Source organism: Oncorhynchus masou, chromosome 13, assembly GCF_036934945.1.
Source record: "Oncorhynchus masou masou isolate Uvic2021 chromosome 13, UVic_Omas_1.1, whole genome shotgun sequence".
Classification (NCBI taxonomy): domain Eukaryota; kingdom Metazoa; phylum Chordata; class Actinopteri; order Salmoniformes; family Salmonidae; genus Oncorhynchus; species Oncorhynchus masou.
Genome location: NC_088224.1, coordinates 35,316,034 through 35,340,864, shown reverse-complemented (window position 1 = coordinate 35,340,864; position 24,831 = coordinate 35,316,034). Strand labels below are relative to the sequence as shown.

The following is a 24,831-nucleotide window of genomic DNA, read 5'->3' as shown; positions in this document are numbered from 1 at the left end:
AAAGGCACCACTGTAAAACAAATGTGCACATTTTATTCAAATATACACAATTGCCCACCCACTCAATACCAGTAGATTCATTACAAAACACAATGGCAAATTGTACAATTGGAAAAAGGGCTGCCCTAGGACAGAATGGGTTGGGGGGGCTGGCAAGACTAATTTACCAATCTAAAAATGGTTAGCTGACATAGCTAATTTAGTGACTGTCAGTAACTGATATGAGAAAAACTGCTGATGCACAACCAAATTTCGAAATTGCACCTTGTGTATTCTACTATTCTAACTCAACAGTAAGTTGAGATCCCAAGGCGACCGACGATGTCGCTTATGCATGGGGCCTGACCTGGTTGTTGGTAATCAATTACCCGTTTTCCCCTTTAACAAAATATTACATATATATTTCAGCTGATCATTTCAACATGATTGTGCTACTGTATACGTGTCCGTTTTCATTGAAATCCCTTCAACAGCAAACTAAATATTATGTGGAGCCACGACCAAATGAACACATTCTGCAATCGGTCTCTTTTATACAATCAAGACAATTGTACTTCACATTTGCTGCACCTCCTCCCACCTACATGGTTCATAGCACCAGGAACCTCATGTGGCCTGCACATGGCACTCATGCACATAATAGTAAAAAAATCCTCTCATTAGTGGACCCATATAGTGCCATCAAAGGGAGACATGTCTTCGCAGTCCCCTATATAGTGTTGAGTCAGATATTCTTATACAGTCCCAGCCAAGTATTCAGAGATTGTTAAATCAAATGCTCCTCCTTTTCTGTAGCTTGGACAGCTCCCAGGTCAGTCCAGCTGACTGTTATAACAGTACTCCTCCCCTGGGCCACGCTCAGTATATGTCCATTTGAAGGTTCCACATTGTTCCCCACTGATCGCAGCCTTGGTGTTGGGCCGGTTCAGTCCAGTTCTGGCTCTCTGCTGCTGGTTGGCTGCTCTGTGTCACTAACGTCATCATCGGAGCAGACCTGTTGCGTGGAGAAACGGAACAGGCGCATGAGGTCCTGGAAACGGGCGCCAACCTAGAGGAGACATGTTTAGGGAAGTTACAGTAAAGGGATAAAAGGGTCAAATGGCCACCTCCTCAAAGGAAACATCTTAAAATCACACAGACTCAATTCCATTTTAGTACCCATTGGTCTAGCTGCTGGCCCTTCACAGATCTAAATAGGAAGTAACATGGTTATGGTTCTATCCTGTTCTTTCAGCCACATAGTGGGGCTATGGGAAGTGGTAAGGGGTAGAAATAGAAGTGGGTGTGGTTCTCGCTCACCTCATTGGCTGTCTTGTTGTCAAGTTGGGTGGAGACAGCCTGAAAGGTGCTTTTATTAGCTCCCTTCTGTTGGCAGGCGGTCAAGATGGCACGGTCCGCCTCCCTGTTAAAACATAACAATAATGAAACCAGATTTAATACAATTATTTCTATTGCGAAGCATCTATTTGACAATCCACCAGAATGGTAGAATACACTTTGCACCCCACACCTTAAATGAGCATACAACAGGAGGACAATGGCTCTAACCTGGTCCAGAGGATGACTTTCTCTCCACTGGGTGTAAGCGAGATGTTTTTGGCACAGACTGGGTGGTTAGAGCGATCCCCTTCTTTCTCCTCGTCCGCTTCATCCTCCCTTACTCGTTTGGCTTTTGGGGTTTTAGGACCTTGGCATCGCTTGGCATTTACTCCTGATGACCTCTGGGAAGTGGAGTTTGTGTTGGTCACATCACCACAGCCTCTGTTCTCAGTCTGACAATGTAGCGAGGGCCGTATGTGGAGCTCGTTGAAAAACCCCCAGAACTCACCCTGCAGGTGGGTGTGACCTTGGAGAAGGGTGGCCACCTGCGCTTTCATCTGAAAGATAGAGAAAGAGACATCTAATGTCCTAATAAACTGCCTTTCGAATCTGATGAATAAATGGACCCTCCTCCACTATGATATTTCACTCCCGCCTGCTTCGCTAGCTTTGATATTATGTTATATTGCCGTTTTCCAAGACAAAAAGTAGAACATGCTGCTCATGTGAAATCAATGTAGCACCCCCCAGCACACCTCCTTGATGCCAGCAGGGCTGAGAGTAGGGCCTCCTTGAAGGACGCTCACTATCTTGCAGTAGTGCGAGGAGGTTTCCCCAAAGCTCAGCTCCAGTTGTCGCAGGAAGCGCCGGCTCCGCTCAAATGCCTGCTGTTCTGCGAGCTACGGCAGGTGGAGGAGAAGGAATATTAACACTGACCACTGTCTGTCACACACAAATAACAGACCAGTGGGCTTTAGTTTTGATGAAATTACACACACACGACAAGTTTCTAAGTGTGTATTTACAAAGTGAATAGAAGGCCAAGCCAGCACATACCAGTCCACACTCCTGGGCTTGTTCTAGATGGAGGAAGGCAGCAAAGTCTCGGAGCAGCTCCGGCCACTCATTCAGAACAGGCTTTAGCCTGGTGAAGAGTTCCACAGAGGTGTGCTCATCTCCGTCCTGCTCAAACTCATAGAGTACCTCCAGAAACTCCTTCACACGCCCCGGCACCTCCTGCAGGGCATGGCACACCTGGTCATAAAGAGCAAGAGAGTTATATTTGCAGTAGGATTAAGGATTTCTTAACGTCTTAGCTGCTAAGTCCCCTATATAAGAGATTTTGGGCGGTTCTGGACTGGTTCCGACTGACATTCTGGTGTACAAAGTGCTCTGTGAATGTCGTAAGGTCCTGTTCCTTCTACTGCCAAAAACCCCCATCTGTCTGCTCTGTGCTACCACTCTCTCAGCGGCGCTGACTTGAAGTGTCAGGTTTTAGACCCCACATTTGCATAAGGAGTGATTTTCTGGCCTATCCAGACAAATAATCAATTTGTTCTTCCTCTGAGTGACTGAGCCCAGCCTGGGAGACGGTATATGAAAGAGGACAGTCTAGCAAATACAACAGTTGAGGTTTCATTTCACTGTGATATTCTCAGTCAGATTGACAGCTCTCAACAGGTAAAGACTACATTTCATAGAATTTAAACAAGACCACTTTCTCTTGGGTCACAGATGGCCGAAATTAATTCCTGCTTAAAGCTGCAGTTGTAACAAATCTGCACACATTTGAATGGTGTCTCTGCGCCGCTCAGTAGACATTTAGGAGAAAGGTCTCGTCAGTTATATGAACTTGTGCCAATATTGTACTGTCACTAAGTAGGATCATTCACTGTTCTAAGGTGAAATCTTATAGTAAGTCGCTTAAAATTGGATTGTTTCTATATTTAGAAATCATTATGAAAAATCCGATATTAGTGCAACGTACATGAACTTGTGTCCTCAAAGTGAGTACACCTCAGCAATTTCTAACTATTTTTTTTACCAGAAAGGTGAGTTCCAGACCTTTCTGAAACTACGCAACAGTTGTTAACAGCCATCTCAGGAAAAATAATCACGTTTGGGTATGTCTATTTAGGCAGAAATCTAAATGATGTTGATGAGGGTGGCTATAACTGTAAATAGTACAACAACGTATTGCAAGTTATACACTGCATGCAATCGCAAGCTGCCTTATTCAGATGTAATATCGGATTGAATGCTACCCCAGTCCATTTCAAATGGTTATTTTGGCCAACTTCGCTCAATGCTAGTGGTGTTAATCAGACAAAGCCTTTTAAGCACTTTGGGTGCGAGAAATGAGCTTTATAAATAAAATAAATTATTATTTACCCTGTTGAGATAATTCTGAGCAAAAGCCATTTCCTTCTTCTCCCTCAGGGGGTCGCTGTCGAGTACGTCATCATAGTCACAGAGGAATGGTGGGATTTTGGACATGCCCTCGCTGCCAACTTCTCCCGTGTGATGCTGCTCGTGCTTTGAGCTGGGAGGGTTGGGGGTGTTACTACAGCAGCCTGGGAAGGACATCAAATCCAGCAGGTGTGGTTATATGGGAGAAGAGAAAGACTCCCCCCTAATTCCAAACAGACCCCTAGGACTTTGTAGAAATCTTATAGCATTGATATATTTCATAAACCTATTAAATTCTATGTGAAGTGTTCCCCCCTATACACATTTAGCAGCGGCTGCTTCTGCAAATTGTGGCCTATACTGCAAAAAATGTATAATATTTATAATGGAGACCTATAGATATGCCCCAGGAAGAGCGCATCCACCACCCTTGCTAACTTTGACACTGCTGCTGAAAAAAACCCTAGTGGAAAAACTGTGTGTGTCCCCCTACATGTTATGGTTTTTAAAGATTGGCGGGACGCTAACCTGAGGGTGTACCTGATCGTTCGCCTTCTTCCGAGTCCTCTATCCTCCCCCCCGACGCCAGCCGTGACAGTTTCTCCATTGTCTCCTAAAAGGTAAGATAACACACAAACCAAAACTATGAGGCGTGTGATATACATGTAAAGAACTTGGTAAATACAATTTATTAATATGTTGTAATATCAACGTGTCGCATGATCTCACTCACTTGCAGCTCTGGCACGGACAACGTGGACACCTCAGAGGCTGGTGATTCCGCTTCCTCTACCTCCTGATCTCCCATCCCCACGTCACCCTCCCTCCCTCCGTCCCCCACGCCCGACGGTCTAGGTGATAGGGTCAGCGTTATCTCCTGCACCTCCTCTGACTCCTCCATGGGGTCAACGCAGTCAACGCTCCCTGGGGGACTGGCCGAGGACTCAGACAGGGCCAGGAGGGTCATTCCAAACTCATCCCCATCCTCCTCTTCCCTGCCACAGTCCTCTTTCTCTTCATCTCTCCCCTCTTCCTCCATTACAGCTGTGACATAGTCGTCAGGGGTCAGAGCCTGGTCCAGGGCAGTGGGTTCCGGGGAGGCTGAAGGCTGGGTCTGACCCTCACTCTTCAGGCTGCTTTTGAGTTCCTTCGTCACCCGCCGGCTGGTCCTGGAGGATTTGTCCTTGAATTGTTCGATAGGACTCGTAGAGACAGAGGTTTGGGTTTCGGTACTAGTGGAGGCGGTTCTACTATTCATATGTGAAAACCAAAGGAGGTTTGCGCCACTGTTAGGGGTCACAGTATTCAGGTTTGTTTGTGGAGGGTTCTTGTTGTTGGGTGAAGGAGCTGGCAGCAGCCTGGGCAGCCTGCGGAGGTTGGCGAACGTGCTGAACTTCCCAGCAACCTGGTCTTCGGCCAATGGAGTGGAATGGGACAATCGGGAGGCCAATACCCTGGCGGAATGAGCGGGACAAAGGACAGCTGCAGCAACTGGGGCAGGCAAATTGAGAATGACTTGCAGGGGCTTCTGGGAAGGTTTGGGTTGAGGCCTGAGGGGATGTTTCAAATGAGGCTTGGTGGGATGCTGAAGAGGAGGAGGTTTGGATGTTGCAGGGTGGATGGGTTGCAGTTCGTGCTGAATCACAGCACCAGTCTGCAAATTATTTTCTGAGCGTGTAGTTCCACTTTTCAGACTGTGGGGGGCGCTGTGCGATACAGCAAGGGACAGCGAGAAGTCACAGTCTGGTGGAGGGTGACAGCGCCTGAAGCCGCAGCGCTGGAATGAAAGGCTGTCGGGGAGTTGGGGCGGGTAGCGAGTCGCGGGTGGGAAGCTGTAGTCCAAGGTCCTGGAAGAACTGAAGAGAAGCGTGTTGAGTGGGGCTTTCTTTGATTGACAGGCCGACATGGTTTCTGTATCTGGCGAGCTATTGAGATCTTCGATTGCCTCGTAGATATAAGGCAAACTTCTCTGTAGGAATAGAACATGTATTTAAATCAATATGAACTATTTAGTTATCCAAATATCCAAACAAAGTTGACTTTTATCTTAACTGATACAAACAAACTTTCAGACCGAAACAACCTTTATTGTTAGCAGACAATAAGTGTTTGCAATACGGTGGAAGCTCCCCTAAGAAAATTGGAATGCTAGATAGCCAACAATATAGTTTCTAACTATCCTAGGTGTGGATTTGTGATTGGGATCAAGCCCTAGTATTCTAAGTGTTGGTTGGTACCCCCAGCCATCCGGGCATGGCTCTCTCCTCTCTCTCCACTGAGGGGCGCAGGTCACCCGGGTTCACTCGTTCACAGGCCACTGGCATGGGCTGAACCACCTTCTGGAGCTGGTAGGCCTGAAAAAGACGTAGGGAGAGGCACTTTTTGAGGCCCATTTGTTCGTATTGTTTATGGTCAACTCTAACATTTAGTTGAGTATTACTTCATGTTAGTGGATGCAGTGGCAAGAGAAAGTATGACAACCCTTTGGAATTACCTGGATTTCTGCATAAATTGGTCGTCAAATGTGATCTGATCTTCACCACAACAACAGACAAACACAGTGTGCTTAAGCTACCAACATACAAATTATTGTATTTTTCTTGTCTCCATTGAATACATCATTTAAACATTCACATTGTAGGTTGGGAAAAGTATGTGAACCCCTAGGCTAATGACTTCTCCAAAAGCTAATTGGAGTCAGGAGTCACCTAACCTGTGGTCCAATCAATGAGACGAGATTGGAGATGTTGGTTCGAGCTGTCCTGCCCTATAAAAACCACTAAACATTTGAGTTTGCTATTCACAAGAAGCATTGCCTGATGTGAACCATGCCTCGAACAAAATAGATCTCAGAAGACTAAGATTAAGAATTGTTGACTTGCACAAAGCTGGAAAGGGTTACTAAAGTACCTCTAAAAGCCTTGATGTTCATCAGTCCACAGTAAGACCAATTGTCTAGAAATGGAGATAGCACAGTTGCTACTCTCCCTAGGAGTGGCTGTCCTGAAAAGATGACTGCAAGAGCACAGCGCAGAATGATCAATGAGGTTAAGAAGAATCCTAGAGTGTCAGCTAAAGACTTACAGAAATCTCTGGAACATGCTAACATCTCCGTTGACGAGTCTACGATACGTAAAACACTAAACAAGAATGGTGTTCATGGGAGGACACCCCCAGAAGAAGCCACTGCTGTCCAAAAAATACATTGCTGCACGTCTGAAGTTCGCAAAAGAGCACCTGGATGTTCACCAAAATATTCTGTGGACAGATGAAACTAAAGTTGAGTTGTTTGGAAGGGACACACAACACTATGTGTGGAGAAAAAAAAGGCACAGCACACCAACATAAAAAACAACTGTAAAATATGGTGGAGAAAGAATCATGGTTTGGGGCTGATTTGCTGCCTCAGGGCCTGGACAGCTTGCTATCGTCGACGGAAAAATGAATTCCCAAGTTTATCAAGACATTTTGCGGGAGAATGTAAGGCTATCTGTCCACCAATTGAAGCTCAACAAAAGTTGGGTGATGCAACAGGACAACGATGCAAAACACAGAAGTAAATCAACAACAGAATGGCTACAACAGAAGAAAATACGCCTTCTGGAGTGGGTTATTGCTGTCAAAGGAGGGTCACCCAGTTATTTTTATTTAACTATTAAATCCAAGGGTTCAACATACTTTTTCCACCTAGCACTGTGAATGTTTACATGGTGTGTTCAACAAAGACATGAAAAAGTATAATTTTTTGTGTGTTATTAGATTATGCAGACTGTGTCTATTGTTGCGACTTAGATGAAGATCAGATCAAATTTAATGACCAATTTATGCAGAAATCCAAGTAATTCCAAAGAGTTCACATACTTTGTCTTGCCACTGTATGTCTATGTGAAGAAATCTAGAGTGTAGATTGTAATCTCTCCTGGCCTATAGAACAGGTCCAAGTTAAAGAAACTAGCAAACTAACTAACTAGAAACAAGTCATTTAGAAAAATGTGTGCACTACCCAAACAATAAATAGTCCCACTAACACTTACTTTAGTAATACTGTATAGAATTTGTAGATCCAGGTTCTACCTTGATGACGTTGTTGGCATGGGTGGGTTTACACTTCTCCAAAATGTGGTCACGAAGCTGAGAGACCTTCTTGGCGCGGAGCAGGTAGTGACACAGCAGCTCCTTGGGCTGGAGGGTTTCCCCCAGGTTCCTCAGGCCCAGGACGATCAGGCTGGAAAAACAAAATGGCGAAGAGCAAAAGACTCAGCCCACGGACTTAGTTTATTTCTCAGAGAGTTGTTAACACAAAAAAGCATACAGAAATCAAATTCATTTAGGATTCCAAGTTTACGGACTACGGAAACAAATTGGTTTAGGACGGTGTGCATTTAACAGAGCATATACAGTGTAATATGGGCATTCTAGGAGGGTATAACGTTTAGTCATTATATTTAATAGGTGATTCATACCAGTCCTCTCCTGCGGTGAACATGCTGACGGAGCGAGTAGAATGCAGGGCTGGGTCCAGGCTGACGTGGGGCAGCAGCTCGGGGTACAGGAACACGGGCCGCGTGGCAAACAGCCATGCCAGCTGGGGGGGCATCGACGGATGCTTCCGGACTGGTAACACACAACGAACCAGTTAGTGTGAGAAAGATTAAAACAAACATGAATTAGGCCCAACATCCTAAGTGAGTCCAAATATTTTCAATTGAGACGGGTATGTTGAAATGAAACAGAGTATATGTTTGTCAGAAGTCGCCTTTACCTCATCAATTTGACTATCGCCATTGCTCTCGCGATCGCTTACCTCTCCTGCGTGTTCGTGGCTCGTTAGGGGCTTCTTGGTAAGGGATTGGGGACAGTGAGAGCTCCTCTAGCAGTGACAGTGCCCCCTGTAGGTTACAGGCGTTGAACACACTGGTGAACCCTGGCTCCACTGGGCCCCGGGTCAACTCCCCACGCTGGGCAAACATCTGTAACTCCATCTGAGGAAGAGGTAGGGAAGGAGTACATTAACTACATATATATTTTGAGAGAGATGAAAAGGAGGGAGATATGGTGGGAGTATCAGAGAGAGAATGAGAGTATGTTTAAAAGTTGGTGCAGCTGAAGGCACCAGTGAAAGTGGGTTTGTCAGTATGTTTCTCTCTCACCAGGAACTGCTTGGTGGTGGCAGCTTCGCTCTGCAGTGCAGCCACTGGGCTGGTCAACATTTGGACCTGGGTTAAGAGCTGGACGTGCTGCAGACAGAGGAAAATACAGTCATTACTGATCAAGAAACAAAAAAAGGTTATCTTTATTGTGATTCCAAGGATTGACCAGGATTTTACTACCTAGGTTGATTTAGATATGTTTGTTGTTGTTTACACCTTAGCCAAATACATTTAAACTCAGTTTTCCCAATTCCTGACATTCAATCCTAGTAAAAATTCCCCGTTTTAGGTCAGTTAGGATCACAACTTTATTTTAAGAATGTGAAATGTCAGAATAATTGTAGAGAGAATGATTTATTTCATCACATTCCCAGTGGGTCAGAAGTTTACATGCTACCAAATACTAATTGAGTGTATTGCCTTTAAAATTGTTTAACTTGGGTCAAATGTTTTGGGTAGCCTTCCACAAGCTTCCCACAGTAAGTTGGGTGAATTTTGGCCCATTCCTCCTGACAGAGCTGGTGTAACTGAGTCAGGTTTCTAGGCCTCCTTGCTCACACACTTTTTCAGTTCTGCCCACAATTTTTCTATAGGATTGAGATCAAGGCTTTGATGGCCACGCCACTTTGTTGTCCTTAAGCCATTTTACCACAACTTTGGAAGTATGCTTGGGGTCATTGTCCATTTGGAAGACCCATTTTCAACCAAGCTTTAACTTCCTGACTGATGTCTTGATGTCGCTTCAATATATCCACATAATTTTCCATCCTCATGAAGCCATCTATTTTGTGAAGTGCACCAGTCCCTCCTGCAGCAAAGCACCCCCACAACATGATGCTGCTTCCCCCGTGCTTCACGGTTGGGATGGTGTTCTTCAGCTTGCAAGCCTCCCCTTTCCTCTAAATATAACAAATGGTCATTATGACCAAACAGTTCTATTTTTGTTTCATCAGACCAGAGGGCATTTCTCCAAAAAGTATGATCCCCATGTGCAGTTGCAAACCAGTCTGGCTTTTTTATGGCAGTTTTGGACCAGTGCCTTCTTCCTTGCTGTGCGGCCTTTCAGGATATGTCGATATAGGACTTGTTTTACTGTGGATATAGATATTTTTGTACCTGTTTCCTCCAGCATCTTCACAAGGTCCTTTGCTGTTATTCCGGGATTGATTTGCACTTTTCGCCCCAAAGTACGTTCATCTCTAGGAGACAGAACGTGTCTCTTTCCTGAGTGGTATGACGGCTGCGTGGTCCCATGAAGTTTATACTTGCGTACTGTTGTTTGTACAGTTGAACGTGGTACCTTCAGGCGTTTGGAAATTGCTCCCAAGGATGAACCAGACTTGTGGAGGTCCACAATTTATTTTCTGAAGTCTTGGCTGATCTCTTGATTTTCCCATGTTGTCAAGCAAAGAGGCACTGAGTTTGAAGGTAGGCCTTGAAATGCATGCACAGGTACACCTCCAATTGACTCAAATTATGTAAATTAGCCTATCAGAAGCTTCTAAAGCCAAAACATAATTTTCTGGAATTTAACAAGCTGTTTAAAGGCACAGTCAACTTAGTGCATGTAAACTTGACCCACTGGAATTGTGATACAGTGAATTATAAGTTAAATAATCTGTCTGTAAACAATTGTTGGAAAAATTACTTGTGTCATGCACAAAGTAGATGTCCTAACCGACTTGCCAAAACTAACAAGAAATTTGTGGAGTGGTTAAAAAGCGAGTTTTAATGACTCCAACCTAAGTGTATGTAAACTTCCGACTTCAACTGTAACAACGCAGGGTTCAGGTCAATTCCAATTTAATTTGAAATTGCAATTCAATTCACTCATGAAGTGGAGAATTTGAATTCAATTGGAATTTAGAATTGAAATTCAATATTTGTAAATGTCCCAGTTAATGGAATTAATGCACTTAGTATAAAACAATTGACTGCAATTATTTCAACATGTATTCCTATATTTCCAGTATAGCTAGGCTGTCTAAACAGTGACAAAATCAGCCCGAAAGCCTGAGACTATTTAATTCATACTTGTGTAATTGTTTGGGATAATATTTAATTGGGAATAGAAATGTTGGAATTTACCTAACATTGGAATTGAGAGGAATTGAATCATCTCTGAATTCAAAGACTGACCTGGAATTTGAATTGAATTAAATTAATTTACAGGGACAGGGAATTTAAGTAGAATTGAATTTGTGGAATTAACCACAAAACAAAGACAAGAACCACAGACCTGCTGGACTTGCTGTTGCAGTTGGAGTCTCTGGCAGTGGGAGAGGGTGGGGGTGAATGGAGGTGGGGGCTCTCGGGGCTTGGTGACAAGGGCCCTGGGGGCCAAAAGGCCCTGGCTCTCCAGCAGGGCCCGGTGATGCCGGATGGCGGCCAGCTGCTCCTTCACAGTACGGTAGCGCCCTGCTGTCACCACCGCCATGGGGTCCCCCAACCTAGAGATCAAAGGTCAAACTGGGTCAGCTATACAGCGGTCAAATCAGACGAGGTTGAAAGTTGCCACTCAGAGGTATGAAGGTTGTGATTGGAGATTGAAAAAATGTCACTGGGTGGGTGAGTTGAAGGTATAAAGGTTGGTGTGTGAGTTGAAGGTTGAGATTAGAGGTTGACATTAATATTTTGAACGGACTATGAATTCGTTATTCACTGTGTATTTATTCCTCGAGGTCACTATTTCTGTTTTATTTTTGTTGCTTCTTTAACACTGCATTGTTTGAAAATGACCCGTAAGTAAGCATTTTACTGTTAGTCTACACAATTAAAAATTTGATTTGAGAAATGGAATTCAATTGACTCCAAAACTTCCTGCAGCAGAGTGTACTTGTGAAGATGACACCGTAACAAAAACAACAGCAGAACAGTGTGTATATGACGTGCACAAGTGTGCGGGTATACTAACGGGATATCTGGCGGGGTACTGAAGGCAGGCTTCCCCAGGGCAGGCGCCTCTTCCTCCCTCTCCTCCTCTTCCTCGTGTCCTTCCTCATCTTGCTCCTGAGCAGTGAGCTCATCCTGGAACTGGAACACACAGAGAGAGATAAATACACCACACATAGACAACCACACAGACAACATAAACACAGACAACCACACAACATAAACACAGGGGTAAAGAAAGAGACTAATGAAACAACATAACACAGAATCTCTTACGGTCTCAAACAACTCCTCCATCAACTGGTTCACTTCCTTTTCTGAAAAAGAATTACGAAGAATGGGAGATGAGGGTCAGCGCCCAACATGGTCACAGCCTAGATGAGTTGACTCCATCTCTTGGCTGCTAGGCAGCGCCGTCCCTAGGGTCCCCATGGTAACTCACTGGGGATGCGGACGGCTCGGTCGTTACGGTAATCCTCCACGTCGGGTTCGTCGATCTCTGCCAGGAAGTTATACTCCGGGTCGTCATCATCGTCGCCTTCCTCTGAAAAGAGTAAGAGAAAGGACATTTGAAAAAGAGGAACAGAGTGCAAGAGTTTGTTTGCAAGAGTTTTTTTGCAAGAGTCAGTAAGTCAGAGAGTAGTAACACTATATATTATATAGATCAGAGATGGGCAACTCCAGTCCTCGCTCGTCTGATTGGTGTCAATTTTCCCTCAGCCCTATAACTAACACAACTGATTAAACTAATTGCATTAGTTAATTCTTGGCGTCAGGAGTGTTAGCAGGGGCAAAAGTATGTCACCAATCAGGCCCCTGAGGACTGTTGCCCATCCCTGATATATACTGAGCTATTCAACTACTCAACAAAATAATGGGATATATATACATATACACACACACACACACACACATACATATAGGTCCCATGTTTCATGAGCTGAAAAAAAAAAAACTCCCAGAAATGTTCCATACACACAAAAAACGTATTTCTCTTAAATGCACAAATTTGTTTACATTCCTGTTTGTGAGCATTTTTCCTTTGCCAAGATAATCCATCCACCTGACAGGCGTGGCATATCAGTTACTGGCCCAATGCTCTAACCACTAGGCTACCTGCCGCCCCCATAAGTTAGCTTACTTGCTTATAGGTCTTCAGAATTAGGTTTATATTTTCAAAACACCCCTTTTACCCCACTTGTCCTTCTCATTACAGAACTGGCTGAAGAGCTCAAATTGGGAAAATTTCCATTTTATTTTCTGTGTTATGTTTAACTCATTAGGGGAGCAATCTAAAAATTCTTAGGAATATTGATTTGTTATTTTTGGACTTATAGGATAATGCGAATTTTGTGAAAATGTTGGTAAAACACATATGATTAAAAAAAACTATAATATCTATTTCATAATTTAAGTACAGATCCTAATCGTAGTGATTCAAGAGTACATTTTGTGAAAAATGACACTTGAGAATTGGTTTTGTTTTTTTGACAGCTTCGTGAGAATGTCCCATCTACACTAGCTGCCGAGAATAGTTGCTTGAGTGGATTTGGAATTGAGAAGCGCACACACGCTCCACCCACTCACCATCGTTGTACATGTCAGAGGTCATGATGCCCTGAAGCCAGTGGGTCCACTCAAGGTCCTCGGGGGCGGAGCCACACCCGTACATGTCAGGCGTGATGTCGGGGGCGCAGAGCTCTGCCTCCAGCTGGCCCATGGGGACGTCCCGGAGGGGCCTCTTGGAGCGAGTACGACACGCCATCAGACCGTCCGCCAGGGGTGGCTGTGATAGGGGGAGGGAGACAGAAGATTAGGGAGGAACAGACATAGGAAAGACAATATGGAGAGGTGGACGGGGTTGGGAGAGCAAAAGCAGGAGGTTACCAGAACAAATCATACCGTCAGAATTAGCAGAGAGCCCCCACTGTAAATGTGATAGAGTATATTGTCCTCAGCAATATGTCTTACAATAAACAAAATCAATTTGGGTATTTGAGATATTAATAATTATAAATGCTGAATAAATGAATGTGACATTTTTTAGACATTTTCGAGCACAATATAAGGAGGATAATGACACCAAGTGTTTGTATGTATCATGTTCGGTTCACAAATCATAGGGTTTTACAGGAGGTATGTACAGTATAGGTCTAAAAAGTAACCTAAAATTAAGATTTTCCCAACAAAAAAAAATTGTGATACAAATGCAAAAAAGCATGTGAAATATCATTCCTCCCAATTAAGTTTCTATGTGAGAATTGCCCGAACAATCTGAGACAGCGGAAATATTTTCGCCCTATCATGGCGTGGAATCGCCCTGGTACCTGGTAGGGCTCCAGGCAGACTGGACCGATGGCTAGCTCCTCCTCGACGGCATGGAGCTTCTCCAGGAAGCTGAAGTCAGGAGGGGCCCTGGTGGTAGAAGGACCCTGGGGGCCATGGGAGGAGGAAGGTTGGGGGGAGGGGGAGGGCCCATGGGGACCACCTCCACCGTCAGGTGTCTGGACCTGCTGCGTTGGACCTAAGAGGAAAGGAGGAGTTCCATAAACATATCTCACAAGAATAGAATAACAAGAGCATATTATGCTATTTACAAAAGGCAATATTCTGGATTTTATTACATTTGACATAAAAAAAAGACAAATCTTTTTACAAATAAAAAAAATCTTTAAAATTGTATTTTAGAGTGTCACCTGCATGGGACTGACACTCCTGTCGTCGTCGTCCCACTGTGTGTGTATTCCCCTGTGGAAGCCTCCTCTGATTCCTCTAGGCGACGAGGCCATGCTCTCCATGTCACTCTCCTGAAATGTCTACAACGCACAAAGTTCAATACAGTCACTTTAATAAATAAATAAATAAATAAATAAAATATATATATATATATATATATATATATATATATATATATAGAGAGAGAGAGAGAGATAGAAAATGTGTTTTTCTATTTAAAGAACTGAAATATACAATCATAACATATCTATGGCATTCTAAAGGAAATACAGCGGAACCACTTTGTACAGGTTATTTAACTACAACGATGACTCCGTAAGCATGATGAATGCCTTACAATGCATTAAAAAAACTAAAACATTTTCAGGCCACAAGCTCACAAGACACAGACAAATCCTATGAATCTCTTACATCTTCCGCTGTCTCGTCCTCCTCCTCTTCGTCGGGGCAGTACTCTTCATCAGAGGAGTCTTCCTCCGCTAGTTGAATGTCAACAAACTGTGGGGCCTGAAAATGGACAGGCACTTCAGCCTTTTCTAGTACGGTGCCATACTAAACTTTAACAGCATTAGCAGGACGATTGATGGATTTTCATTGGTGGTGGCAGGTCGCCTAGAGGTTAAGAGCATTGGGCCAATAAACGAAAGGTCGCTGGTTCGAATCCCTGAGAAGGCAAGGTGGAAAGATCTGCCGTTCCGCCCTTGAGCAAGGCAGTTAACCAACAACAACTGCTCCCCAGGCGCTGATGACCTGGATGTCGATTAAGGCAGCACCCCGCACCTCTCTGATTGTGTTGGGTTAAATGGATTCAGTTGTGCAACTGACTAGGTATCCCCTTACCTTCTCTTTATTGACCTTTTTAATGGGTGAGATGTTCCAAGTGGGAATTACCTGAAATTACACAAAGATTGAATTTCAAGAGGCTCAATAGCATAACATGGCAAATCTAAATATATGCTAAAACACACACACTCGAGGCAGTGAACTCACCACTCCTTTTTCTACCACTTCCTTGAATTTGGAACGTGTCATCTTGGGTTCCTAAGAGGTAGATGAGAAAGATGTTAAATGTAAGTGCACACAGAGACTTGAACGTGTCAATTCACAACTGAAACCAACTGAAGAAGTCTTCATTTGGGACATGGAAATGCAATGGTTGACACTCACAAAGACAGGCACGGCCTCCGTCTCATTGATTGCGGCTTTCATCATAGCCACCACATGCTCATTGGTGATCACTTCCTGTGGGTCAAAGGTCAAAAACCAGGCTTACAATCAGTCTGTCTGTATTTGTCTGTCAGTATGTGAGGTTGTAGGCAAATTGTTTTTGTAGGAAATCAACGTTTCCACAGTCCACACTAGCTGCATAAGGAACATTGGCAAGGTTGCAGCTATGAGTGAGTTAGTGGTAGGGTCGTAGTGAGTGGTCCTTCTCTGCACTCACATGAATGATGTTGCGGACGTTGGCCGTGGTCAAGTTGTGTTGTCTGGACTTGTTCTCTAGTTCACGGTCCAGCTCCCTGTCAATCTCCAGCTCTGGCCTGGGCCCTTCCTGCTCTCCGCCCCCCACCTCTCCGTCCGCAGCTCTCTTCTTCCTCTTTACCCCTCCCTTCTTCCTGCTGCCCTTGTGTCCCCCGCCCTGCCTGTCATCTGACAGAGAAGGAGAGAGAGTCAATCAGTCTTGCCCTCCTACAGTATGCTTTACTCATACTATAAAAGGAAAATGGTTAGCTGAGATAACTTCAGGATCGATTGTGGATAAGGTCCTGCTCCAAGGTCATTTTGTGCACCGTTCCTTATCTTGTTCATGTTGTATACAAGATGTGAGTACTGTTTCAGTATTAGTTGCTAAGGGCGGGCAGTTAATAGATATAGGTTCTCCTCACCCATTGTGATGACCAGGTCTGTTTCCTCTTCTGTCTGAGGGGGGCACTGTGCAGGGCTGCATTGGCCTGCCTCCTCTTCATTCTCTACCTGACCTGGAGATCCTGCAAAGCCAAGAGCCTCACATATTTACCTATATATCAATTGCTTAGGTAGGAGGCACAAAACATAGATAAAACGTATCATTAAAAGCTAAATGTGAAGTGAGAACTACTCTCCTTTGCCCGTCTCCCTTTCCTCTTACTTACCCTCAGCAACTAGAAGGTCTGAGCTGGGAACCTGGCCAATCAGGCCATGACTCTTGAACCTGGGAGACCGTCTCCATGGCGATGATGTCCCATGGATCTCCGGGACTCTCTCCTCCGTGGAAATGGTAACGATGGCACTAGCCTCTGTTCTGAGTGGTGATGATGCATTGTAGGATGCTGGTGTTCTAGTAGACTGTAGTTTCCCTGTCCTAATAGACTTGGCAGGGCCGCCTTTGAGATAGCTGGACTTGCGTTTGCGGACCAGACTCATTTTGTAGTACCATCTGTGAGATTGATTGAGAACAACCATGGAAAGAGTTTATGGTGTGCATGTACAACTAGTCTCAAGTATCTCCCCATCCTTGTGTCCTCTGGATCCTTTGATCTGCACTGGTCTGACAAGATGGGGGGAAGCCATATGGCAGAATAGAATATCCTAGCTTGTAAGTACAGATAATTCGATTTTACCTGTCCAGTTGTCAGCTCAGATTGGTTTAAATGAGACGCACACTGTTTTGTACACATATGGGCACTAGTGTTAGCCAACGTTACTATTAGCTAACACTCAAAGCTAAATGTAAATACTTATCTGTCCAGCTCTTTCTGTAAAGTACTTACGTTAGCTAGCTAGAGGTGGTATGTATGAACACGTTTGCATACAGTTAGCTTTAGTTGACAAATGTTAGCTCTTACTGAGTGAGTGGTGTCCTCATAGTGCCAGTTGTGATGGTATGACGGCTAGCAACCTAAGCTAGCTAGCTAAGTAGCTAACAAACTGCCTTTGATACTAGCTTGGAAATTATTCTCAACAGAACAACATTTAAACAAACGAATTTCTCAAAAGGCGAATAACGTTACTATGTTCAAATTAATTGATGAATAGGAGTTTTCAAAACAACACTTTATCTTACCCGCCACAAAACCGCGAGCTCCATCAGCGGTAAACGCAGAAAACTACAACTGACATTATGCTTCCGGGTGCAACACTGAGTTCATTCCTGTCAGAGACACTTTTGAGGAGATGGGAAACTCAATCTCAAATCGTATTAACTCCCATTGTGTCCGTTGCCCATGCGACGTCAATGGGCCGCGCGGTGCATTCTGGGCGATTCTGTGACAAGGAGAGCTCTCCTTCAAAGAGGGAATGGGAGTCTATTGGGCGCTAGCTCGAAAACCCAACATTAGCATGAATTTTGTCAACAAGAAGTACAACATTACAAATATTTTCAGAGATGTGAGATAATTGACTTGCTATATGTAATATCGTATATAGGAGTATAGGCACTTTCTTGACTCATACACTGAGAAGGAATTAGAGTCCCACAGTGGTGTCATTATACCCCACAAAAATGGAAATGGTCCACATCCACCCCCAACACATAAGACTCCTGAACATCTAATCAAATGGCTACCCAGACTATTTGCATTGCAATTCTCAGCCTGAGAACTAAAGCAGTACATCTCCATTTAAACCAGTACTTTTCCATCATTGCGCATTGCAGGCATACAAAGGTTATCACATATATACACAGTAATCATGGCATTGGTGTAACACTCATAAAATGAACATGGGCAACTAACAGCTTACTACGCAACATACTTAATATCTACAGTCTACATATCTCCCTGGAATTTTACATCATTTATGCAGCAGCATACAATACATTTTTGGACTCACCCTTTGTGCACATTTTGTCATCAAAGTCTGTCATTCTTTATGGTGCATTCAAGACAACTGGGTCGAATCATGACGTCAGTGATCTTCAGGTCGATGCTTTAAAAAGAGGCCAGAGTTCCCGACTTGGAATTCCGAGTTGGATGACCGTTCAAAACTTTTTTCCCAGTCGGAGCTAGTTTTTTCCCCAAGTTCCCAGTTGTCTTGAACTCACTGAAGTCTGAGATTTCCCAGTTCCAAGTTTCTAGTTTTTTGAACGTGGCAGAAGTCATGCTGAATTGACAGCGTGGCCAATGTATTCAACGTTTTCTGGCCCATGGTGTTGAATGTTTATCATTTTTCAGCTTGGAAAAGAGACCCTTAAACCCAAATTTGGACCACACACCCACTACACTGAATAACAGGCTAGTGATTGCTTTGCAACACTTGCAGTTAGCCACTGATTCCTTTCAAACCACTCATTGTTGAATTTGCAGTTTCCAGCTTGTTGTGTAATGTTTATGTACAATGGCCGATGAGCACAGATACATTTTATCTATCATTTCTCTTCATATGACAAGGATTGAAAATGATTTGCCAGTAGATTGTCAACTTGGTTCATGATGATGACTGCTTGTCCAGCTTGCTAGCTAAGATTGATGTAAGATTGAAAGTATGATGCTGACATGATCAGCCCAATCAATGCTTCGGTAGATAAAATGTGATTTGACGTCATTCTATCTGTGGCCAATGACCTCGAGACTTCTTGTATGGGCATTTCTAATGTAACTCTATGGCAGCACCCAAGGGGCTTGAATTGTTGAGCTCTCCCCCTAGATTCTGCGGGGACGTAGTGTCCCCATGTGTGACAGAACACTGAGCCAATCACGGCGCAACTAGAGAACATCATCAACCCCTACGCTCCGTATTTGCTGGATGGCTGACCCACCACCACAGAAAGCACTGAGCTAGGCGGAAACACCTGCCTTTTGGAGCTGCCTTACTCAAGAAAGCAACAAAAAAAAAGAGACCATGTTTGCATGCAGCTTTATTAATTCAAAGATGTATTCTTTTTTTTGTTACATGGTTTGCAAACTGATATGTGGACATGTATTAATGGCAAAATAACATGCAAAGCAATTTATTATTATTATTATTTATTCATCTTGCTAAACAGGTGGGGCTCAAAACAGGTGCCCTGAATGATGGGTCCCCACTGAGCCTTGTACGTTCCAGTCTCAGCCCTGTGATTATACTTTCCTCCCTTCTCTCTTGACCTGATGACCTCGCTGCCCCCACCTTTTCCTGGATCTTATACAGGCACCTTCCCCTTTCCACAACTCTTGCCATTTGTTTTTAACCTCTGCTATCATCAACCCCTTAGCTTCTGCTTTACTGATGGACAATTCCATGTCAACATTAGGATGTTTAAAAAGAGCCTGCTTGGTGATAACATCCACCTCCTCATTCCCCTCTACTCCCACATGAGCTGGTACCCAGAGGAGCATCACAAATACCGAGAGGTTCATTGAGCAAAATAGTAAGCAGCATCATCTGGATATGTGTGCAACAACAATTCAACATTCACCTTCTGCTACCATTTCTGTCAAGCCGTCTACGCATACAGTTTAACGCACATGTTCGATAAATCCAACGTAAGCACCACACAGAACGCACTACAATGCAATGCTGCAAGGCAAACGCAGCATTCCATTGGAAATAAGTGTACGTCCGGTGTACCAAAATGCAATGACACTGTCGGTGTGATCGTAGATTTGTTTTTTACAGAAACGTTTGGAATGCCTTGGCCAGACTTCGGTCAATTAACAGAACCTGTGAAATTGTCTAATTAGTTTAGGTCATTCGTTAATTAAATTCACCTGGTGCTCCATTAGCGTAGGCTATGAAAACACCAGGTGGGTTGCCCAGGAAAACCTGCAATTGAATACTACGGTCATTACGACTTTTTTTTTTTTTTTAGAAGGGGCTTTGTTTGAAAATATACAAGTAGGTTTGGCTCGAAGTCTGTCGCACATTGTTTTACCAGCTTAAGTTGAACGTTACGCACCCCAACTATCGACGCGTTCTGACCATGCAAGCATCAAAGGCAGGTGTGTCTCTGCGTAACATTGCTCTAACACCTGAAAGGATTCCTACCTTTATAATTCCGTCAAGGCTGCGATATCCCCGTGCACAGCTAGATTCAGAAACGGATCAGTCAAGACTGTCCCCGATTAGCCCCAACCAACACCTGTCCGCATCTACTCCGTCCTCTCGGCTCCCTCGACTACCATCGACACCAACTATGAGGGCCAAGCTTCACCGGAACCTCTCACCGAGAGAGGACCTATCTGACCCATCCACTCGAGCTGCAATGTCCCTGCCACACGTCGACAAAGTCACCACCTCATACGGCTTCCGTGCGCTCGCCCAGAGTCCATGTACGCGGCGAAGGGAATCGCTATTCCACAAGGGTGCGACGGCCACAGGACCTTCCTTTGAAACCAACATGGACTGTCTCTCTTGCACAACTCGTCCAAGTTCTTCTGTAGACCTTGGAGACCAGCGCAGGACCACAAGCACCAACTCCAACCTGGCTGACGTGCCCCCAAGCACGGCAGCCCCTTCTCCTTCTGTCCAGATTCTGAAGACCGGTAGAGTAGCTGGTCTACAGGTACTGTTCACCAAACCTCTCGCTGCTTTGAAAGCCTTAACACCAGTGCGTAGACGGAAGGACCAGATCAAAGCCCATGGATGGTCGTAGGAGAGCTAGGGGCCTATTTTGCTACAACCGTGCCAGTCCAATTTGTTTCAAACCAAATGTATGTCATTTTTGTGAGCTTTGTCAAAATAAATGTATTTTAATAGGTGTCTTATCTTTCCATTAAGACTTGTTTTTAATGTCTACTTTCATTTTTGGCATATAGGCCTATTGTCAATATCTGAAAGTAACGTTTGGATTGTCGACATACAGCATGCCCTTGCTCATTTCCAGTAATGAGGCAAGCCCAGGGGCCATAGACTTAACTTATAAGAATCCCATGGGAAAAGCTGAAGTGTTATTCAAAGTCTTATTTAAATGATTCCTGTGAAGACAAAACAATCTTCTAAAGTAGAACTCTATTTCATGGCTGTTGGATGATTATTTCATATTCTGTTTTATCCATTTATAAAACAATTTATTAATCTACATGACAGGAAAGTCTTAGGTTTTTATATCACTGATTGTTCTTCCATGGCTGCGCAGTGCCAAATAGTATGTCTGCTTTGAGTCCTTTCAGAAAGGACCGATATACATTCAAATGATTTATATTTGAGAACGACAGTTAAGAACAAATTCTTATTTACAATGACGGCCTAACAAAAGGTGAAAGACCTCCTGCGGGTACGGGGGCTGGGATTAAAAATAAATATAGGACAAAACACACATCACAACAAGAGAGACAACACATAAAGACCTAAGGAAAAACACATGACAACACAATGGTAGCAGCACAACATGTCAGCAGCACAAAAAATGGTACAAGCATTATTGGGCACAGACAACAGCACAAAGGGCAAGAAGGTAGAGACAACACATCACACGAAGCAGTGTCCATGATTGAGTCTTTGACGATAACTGTCCAGTTTGAGTGTTTTGTTGCAGCTCATTCCAGTCACTAGCTGCAGCGAATTGAAAAGATGAGTGACCCAAGGGTGTGTTCGCTTTGGGGACCGTTAACAATGTGACTGGCAGAACGAGTGTTGTATGTTAAGGATGGCGGCTGCAGTAGATATCTCAGATAGGGGGGAGTGAGGCCTAAGAGGGTTTTATAAATAAGCATCAACCAGTGGGTCTTGTGACGGGTATACAGAGATCACCAGTTTACAGAGGAGTATAGAGTGCAGTGATGAGCACTCTAAACTAATCTAAATAACCTTTTATGAGTCCACATTTAATTTAAAGGGATAGTTCACTGTAGCTCCACTTTTTCTCCACAGACACAGCTGGGGATGAGTCAGCAGAAAGTCCAGCAGAGAGTCCAGAGGAGAGAGAAGGAGTTGAAGGAGCTCCAACAGGCTGTGGAGTCTCTCAAGGCAAGTACATTATTGTTGACCAAAAGAGATGCACCATGTCACTTCCTTCTTCCAGTCAGCCAGTGAGAGACAACGATTCAGTCCCCCTGAGCACCACTGTGGGGAACAGGCTGTCTTGGCTCCCAGTTAGCTAGGGAATACAGCATGCTGCTTAACGTGGAGCCTTCTCTTCTCTGTCTGTGTGTCCTAACAGCGCTCTGCACAGGAAGCTGCAGAGGACAATGAGAGGATCTTTACAGAGCTGATCCGCTCCCTGGAGAAACTGCACACCGAGGCAAAGGAGCTGATAAAAGCCCAGGCGAAAGCTCAAGTGAGTCGTGCTGAAGGACTCCTGGAGCAACTGGAGCAGGAGATAGCTGAGCGAAAGAGGAAAGACACTGAGCTGGAGCAGCTCTCACACACAGAGGATCACATCCATTTCCTCCAAGTAACTATATTGCAATTTGCCTTGTTAAAAGGAATAACCAATTCTGTCAATGACCTTTCGACTATGTGTTTCTCTCTCTCTCTGTCTCTCTCTCGCTCGGACTCATTTTTACTTGTGTACTTTGGAGCATAGGCCTAATGGCCATTTCTGAATGTAAATGTCTGCTCGCAAGTAACATTTGGATTGTCCACATACAGCATGCCCTTGCTCGGTTGCACACTTCCCGTGACAAGGCAAGGGCGGCAAGCCCAGGGGCCATAGGCTATCAAACATCTAACATCTAAGAATCCTCCGGAAAAAGCTGAAGTAAAAACGTTCTTCACTAAAGTCTGTGATTCTTCTCTTCTGAACTATTACTGTATTTCAGGGCTGTGGGTTGAATATTCCGTTGATGTGTCAGTGCATTAACCTGTAGACCATTGTTAATCATTTATTCATCTACAAGACAACAGGAAAGTCTGAGGTTTTTTAGAATACTGATGGCTTTTGTTTCTTGTGTCTGCAGGTGTTTTTAAAAAAATATTCATTTCAGAAAAGACAGATAATACAGTACGTTCTATACTTGAGAATGTTTCTACGTTCATTTATTTCATGTTCTCTCTGTGTCTGTCTGTCTTCTCTCAGTCTTACTCCAATCCTAGTGTATCTTCTTCAGACTTACCCGCTATCGTTGCTAGTCCTCATCAGTACTTTGGAGACGTGAGCGAGGCTGTGTCTGAGCTGAGGGAGAAACTACAAGGCTTCCTTAAAGGACAACGGACCAAGATCTCCAGCGCAGGTGGGTTAAACAATAGAGAAATAATACACGTCGTAAAAACATTCAACTTTAGACCAAAGGTCCCAGACTTAACGTCATACATGTGTAATATTGTAGATGGGATGGTAACATTTCCCCTCTCTCTGTGAACATGTTTGTGTCTAGTGAATACAGTGGATGTTCTATTACCTCCTGAGCCCAAGACCAGAGAACAGTTCTTACAATGTGAGTCTCTTCATCCTGAGTAACTTACAATCTTACACTTCTCACACACCCTCGTATTGAATTATACAGCAATGGTAGATGTAGTCAAAAACGAGGTAGCTATCTGACTCCTGCACCGATTGGATCTCTGCTCTGCACTAATAAAACACAGGGTACAGGCCAGGGAACAGTATAAAATTATAGAATTATTCTCCCCTCATTGGACTCTGTTCTTCTTCCAGATTCCTGTCAGCTGACTCTGGACCCAAACACAGCACATTACAACCTCTCTTTGTCTGATGGGATCAAAAAGATAACAGCTAAACCAGGCCATTCATATCTTGACCATCCAGACAGATTCCCTGACCGCTGCCAGGTGCTGTACAGTGAGGGTCTGTCTGGACGATGTTACTGGGAGGTGGAGAGGAGTGGGAACAGTGTTTCTATAGCAGCCTCATATAAAGATATTAAGAGAACAGGTGGTAATGACTCAGTATTAGGACTCAATGACAAGTCCTGGAGTTTACGGCATCATCATGGTGGTTATCATTTCAGACACAATAATGTTGCCACTCAAGTATCAGGCCCTCTGTCATCCAGAGTAGGAGTGTACCTGGATCACAAGGCAGGTTCTCTGTCCTTCTACAGTGTTTCTGGTACAATGAGCCTCCTCCACAGAGTCCGGACCACATTCACTCAGCCCCTCTATCCTGGGTTTGGCTTTGGTTATTTTGGAGATACCGCAGAGCTGTGTAAGTTGTAGAGGTTGCCTTACTGGATGTGCCTTATCATGTACTTTAACCCTGTGCAGTTATTGCATTCTATGATTTAAGGCGATATCTTGATGTTTAGCCAATGTTTCAGTCTTGTACATTCCCATTCATCTCCATGTATTCTCACTTTGATATAAATGAGTAACAACTACTGTGCCGCTATATTTTTTTATTATGATTTTTTTATTATGGATTTCAATAAATGAAGACTGATTGTCTGGTGTTTTTACCGACTGATCCTTAGATTTACAGGACATCTTTACTCTTTTTTAGACTTAATGTATCTCTATTTTCCTATTT

At 43.9% G+C, this 24,831-nt stretch overlaps 1 long non-coding RNA gene and 1 pseudogene across 1 annotated transcript; one reads left to right on the top strand and one right to left on the bottom strand.

The window, feature by feature from the left end:
- Positions 1-11: 11 nt before the first annotated feature.
- Positions 12-17,618, bottom strand: LOC135552156 (GON-4-like protein; annotated as a pseudogene).
- Positions 17,619-23,427: 5,809 nt separating this feature from the next.
- Positions 23,428-24,671, top strand: LOC135551414 (uncharacterized). The gene is made up of 3 exons (XR_010457300.1): positions 23,428-23,575; positions 23,720-23,779; positions 24,001-24,671. It is a non-coding gene; the product is annotated as an uncharacterized LOC135551414 (long non-coding RNA).
- The last annotated feature ends 160 nt before the right edge of the window (positions 24,672-24,831 follow it).